Source organism: Ceratosolen solmsi, unplaced genomic scaffold (genome assembly GCF_000503995.2).
Source record: "Ceratosolen solmsi marchali unplaced genomic scaffold, CerSol_1.0 scaffold41, whole genome shotgun sequence".
NCBI lineage: Eukaryota > Metazoa > Arthropoda > Insecta > Hymenoptera > Agaonidae > Ceratosolen > Ceratosolen solmsi.
Window position 1 is genome coordinate 8,009,568 of NW_011948424.1, and position 6,000 is coordinate 8,015,567.

The following is a 6,000-nucleotide window of genomic DNA, read 5'->3' on the forward strand; positions in this document are numbered from 1 at the left end:
TTACCAATTTTAATATAGTACTACATCATTCTACACTTTGGTTTAATTAATTATGTAATACTTTATTATTGTATAGGAATAAATGTGCGCTAATGGGCTACAAAAATCAGCGCGTAATTATCATTGACTATATTTTCTTGATAACGCAAATAAATAATCGAATGGTACTTTTTACATTACAGGGCTGAAGGGTGAAAGGCTTGTAAAAATACTTTAATATGGGCATAATGAATTAAAGAAGTTTGGTCTCGCGCTAAAATGGACAAGCGAAGCTTACTCGACGTCGAATATTTTGCGCGAAGTGGCAACGCACGTACGCGGAAAAATTCGCCCTTAGTCGAGCGTGATGAAAAACAAGGGAATCTCGGGGTGAAATGGAGCATCGCGAGCGCTCACCCTAATTACAAATCGCGATCGTAGTTGATTTTTATTTAACTCGAGGAGCCGTGGAGCCGAAACTGGAGAAGGGTCGAGGTTGAAAATGCAATGGGTGGGTGGACGGAGGGTGCGACAGACGCGCGCATATCTCCGGCGCACCTCGGGACGCACAGGTCTGACTCACTCCCACCCCCTTGCCCCGCTACCGCCATCGCGCTGCCCATACGACCGCCTGTCGTGCCCCTCCTACCCTCTCTCTCTCTCTCCCGTCGCGAGTTCCCGCTTTTCCAGAGCTTGCGCGCACCCCCTGCCGACCCGCCATCCTCGTCGTCGAGCGCTGCGGTCGTTCCTCAGTCTCGCAGCATCCCTGCACGGCTCCGCATCGCGCGCGCGCGCGTCGAGCTTTAGGAGGGTACCGTCCCACCTCACTCGAGTCTATCGCCCAAGGACGCAAGGACTTTGCGCCGGCACGTGCTTCCGTAACGCGCTCCGCGGCTCCTTGCGCTCCGGGCGCTCGAACCCCCGTAGCGCGTGTCGCTTTTGCCGCCTACGCCGCCTACGCCGCCGCCGCCGCCGCCGTCGCCACAATCCCCTGCGTTCCGGACCCCCTCTGGTCGACCCACGCATTGCTGGTTGCGCACGTTGGAGTGCAGCTGGACGGGGACTGGACGCCGAAGGTCGCCGAAGTGTCCGAGGGCTATGTGATATTGAAAAGTGCGCGACGCGAGAGTAGAAGAGGAACTTCGGGCGAATAGGGAGAATCACAGTTGGTAAGGCAAACGTGTATAATTTTATTTTGAAATACTAGAAAATTTCCTCAGCTATCTTCTTGTTTATCTAACACCTCCTTTAATATAATTTGCCAATTATTCTTGTTATCGCGGTAAAGTGATTTTTCAATATAAACATTCTAAACATTGTGCGAGGTATGTTTTTTTTGAGATAATTAGATAGGTAGTTTGATCGTGAATCAAATGTTCATTGCGCTATTTTATGAAAAGGATGTGATAAAAATGCCTTCGCATATGTATTATAAATTAAGAGTAATTGTATGGGAAAAAACTTTTAAGTAGCTGATTATTATGATCATTGTATCAATTAATTCGCCCTACAGTGCTGTAAATGTATGCCCTTATTAATTATGTGCATTGAAAAGTCATTGAAAATTCTCGATCGTAAAATAAGATTTTATAAAAATATTTATTATAATTATAAGGCACGAATGATAAATTATGCACAATCATTACAAAATCATAACAACTTTTTAACTTTATAATTAAATTCACCTTTTTTTGTACTTTTGTCCAGACGTTTGACCATAAGATACTATTAATTTAAAACATTCTAATACATGTACAAAATGGTAATGTATCAATTAGTCGAATTGTTTGTATTGTACTTGAAATCACGAAGCTAAATGCACGTAAAATGAATCGGGAATTATTATACATGAAATTAATTGTACAAATGATAATTCGATCGAGATGAGCGTGCATCAAAGCACCGATAAAACAATTAATACTGAAAATATGCTTAACACGTATCTCATTAACCGTCCGATTAGTTCCGCATTATATAAATTGCAGCTATATATTCTTTGCAGGATTATTAATCCTGATTAGCAGGAAGGTCGTAGTTCCGTGAAAAATGAAATTGCTTCCATGTATTACTTCAACGGAGTTATTAATTAGCGTTTGCCTCTTGTTAGCCCTACTGTATTATCTCTACTCTGTTAATATACGTTATGTGTGTAACCGGGTGAGAGATCCCTCCAGGACATTATAGTGCGTTTGAGAAACTCATCGCATCAGTCGATATGGCGAAGATTATTTTATAATTATATTTTTGTCATTAGATGCTACAATTGAAATTTCTATCGTTTAAGAGAAAATTGCCTTTGTTTTTCGCTACTGGTCGTAATTTTAAATATTCTCTAGCTTATAAGACTGGTAATAATAATAATTATGATAAAAAGCACTTAATTATTATTTTTTCATGCTATTTTTTCTTTTTATAAAAATAACCTTTGCCAAGGTCGATGAACGCATAATTACATTCTCATCAGTATTTCTTATTTTCATTTAATTAACAATTTCACAATTTAAATAGTAAACCTTATATTCGCAAGACAATATAATATAATGGAGATATAGACATTTTCAAGTTTTACATTAAGAAAATATATAATAATAATAATAATAATAATAGATTACTTCTTGTATTATTTATCTTGGGAATAGTTCTTTTCAGGTTGCTACTATAAATATATTTTAACCAATAGTCAATAATAATTTTAGGATTTCATGAAATTAATCATACTCCGTTATTTTTGATTATACTCAAGTTTTGAAAATATATCTAATTATCTTTAATGGGATGATGGTTAACCAAATCGAAATAAAAGCTATTGATCTCAAATTAACTTGTATTAAGCCAACTTAGCTAATAATAGAAAATATATAATATCATGTTGATAGAATAATTTTTTTAATTTATAGCCATTTTAATGATAAATAGATAAAATCAATCAACTACTAATTTTAAGGTAACTCACATAGTATAAAAGAAAAATGTGTAAAACATTAAATTTCAAAAAGCTATTAGAAGCTTTCAACAACTTTCATGTGAGCCTCCATTATCATTTAAGAACAATTTATATACCTTAATAGAGTCACGCGAGAAATAAAAAGGTTCATACTCTAGTGGTGGATCTTAAATCAACATTGTGTAACATAAAATTGGCTTGTATTACAAAAATTCAAAGATATTCTTGCGATTATAATAAATTTTGTTCTCATTTTATATGATTTTTCAAGTAAGGAGAAATTAATTTTATTGTATACGGATGAACGTAGAGTTAGATAATGAGATAAACGCATACAATAATATGCCTATTTGTGTGCGCGCGCGCTCATGTGTGTGACAGAGAGAAAGAGAGAGAGAGAGAGAGAGAGAGAGACAGTGACTAACAAAGAGTGCGAGTTTATAAATGTCTTTTTGGGCTACATTATGTAACAAGAGTACAGCTTCTGCGTTCAATTGCGATAGCGAGTTTGTTTATTTTTTATCTTATTTTTTCTTATAATCAAAGGGTGGTTACTTCCTCAAAAATTAAACTAAAAATGGTATAGGATATATTTGTTTCAGGAGATTATTTTCGTAAGTTAAGAAATTATTAATTGAAATAAATTGTAATTGAAATAGTAGAATGACGTTTTTCTTTCGGGACAACTATATTAAACTGTTTTATACATGTACCTTCAAAGTCATAAATATTATCCATTAATCTATTTTATCATATAAAACTATTTTTTATAATTTCATAAGTCAGAATATTATACGTATAATGATTTAATATTAAAATATATATCCTTAACTATTTCTTTGTAACTGCTTCACGTACTTGACATTGATCGTTTTAAATGTTTATATTGTGTATACATGAAAAATCAGTAAATTCAAATTTTTTAATAGTGCGTTAGAATGATTTGTGCAAATGGTATATTTTCGTATCAAGTCGATCAAAAAATACACCAAGTCATTAGTGACTAATTGGACGTAAGTTTTATGGAAATAGAGTTTTTTTTTTTTTTTTTTTTATATACATAAATTAATTATATTAAATAAATAGATTAACATATAATGCGGATAAACATTTGACTCGCATATACATATTGAGTTAATGTACTGAAAATGTTGAAAAGTATAAAAATTTCAATTTCACATTGAAATTTCACTTTACTTAATTTCCAATTGATATGTGTATTCGTATGAAGAGAATGTTGTAAAAAATGATATATCTTAATCAATTTTATTTATAAAAGTTGAAATAATAATTCACGGTCTTGTTTAGACATAGATAAAGTCAATATTATCAAAAATATTACATGAATAGTTAGATATTTTCACAACTTTTCTTTAACTTGCAAAGTCAATGATTTTATGTTTTATAAATGTAAATATGTTTATATATAGGGATGATTTTAGTGCCCATAGATCTTCTTGCAAAACTGGAGCGTAAAGTTGAAAAGTTAAGGGCACTCTAGTTTTTCTTATTTTTATATTTTCTTATTCGTTGCATGTCGATAAGAATGTAAGTGTATTTGGTATTCAAAAGAAAATACACTGCGCGCTCATGTAAAGCACTAGTGTTTATTAACCAGCTTTTCCAATATCAACCTAATTAATTTATGACTTTATTTCTTTTTACAACTGTTAGTCTATAAGAGTATCACGTTGTGCTCTACGAACACAGAACTCTTACTCAAAGAAACAGGGTTTATACTTCTTGGATGAAGCAATTACATCTTACCAGGATCACGATAATTAAGAGAAAAAAGGTAAATGTACTAAGTTGATGGTGCAAATGTCGGAGTACAAAAGGAGAAGAGCAATAAATAGTAAGAATAATAATAGAATGCGAGGGAAGGAAAATGTAGTAAAAATGGATAAGTAGAGGAATAGGGAAGGAAATTAGGCGTTGTAGAGAACAAAGCCAAGGATAATACGGTGAGAGTAATGGAATAATGTAAAAGTACGCATACAGAAAAAAGGAAAGGCTTCGCTCGAGCGCTCAGATTTTCGCTTTTTTCCCCGTTCTTATGCATAAACGCATTTATCGGACAAGCGCCGGATTTTCCAAGCGTGCAAAGTTCTATTATAGAGAATTTAATTGAAAAAGGTACACCAAAGACAGCCTAATAAAAGTAGAAAATATCGAAGGGATTTGCATGAAAATATATAATTGATAAGTGATTTAGGGCGAAGAATAGAAAAACAAATAAGTAATGGAGCAAAGACGATAAATAAAAAAATAAAAAATTATTAAATCAGAAAATTGGAATTCTTGCAGTTAATATATACGGATGATTATGTTAATGAAAAAAAAAAAAAAAAAAAAATATATATATATATATATATATATATATATATGAAAATTATTACTGTGAAGGCTTATAGTAATATATTGCGTCTCATATCTCATATGAAATTGCACATGTTTATGACATAAAATAACTTATATTGCATTACTTAAAAAATTATTTATACAAGAACATATAATTTGTATTCTATTTTTTAAGTTTTAAAAATTGTGTGATTAATAAAACTGTATTTTATATTTTAGTTAAGTACAGTAATCATATATACAACTTTTTATTATGCATTTAATGACGTGATAATAGAATAGTGGACCAATCAAAATTTTTATGGGTAAAGACATGAATCCAATCATTGTCGACTAGAACTAAAGTAGAAAGAATAAGTATCCATAAAAAGGATAGGGAGAGAAATAAAATAAACATCCAGAAAAATATAAATGAAATAACGATCGTGACTTTCGACTAAATTTTTCGACTAAATTCTTACTGTCTACTCTGAAAATACGTACAGTCCTATTCATCTACAAATCCGAATAGTTTTAGTACACGTATGTACACGAATTAATGAAATAGCCGCCTCTAATACATAGAAAATACGGTCTACGTAACAGTTTTCTTTCGCATTAATAAACACTTGCGTGTGAATAAATTGATTTCTCACGAAAAGTATTCATGACTCATGGAAAAGAAAAAGATCTCAAGGTTACTTTATTTATAATTTATTTTTGTTTCTCTTTTTGTA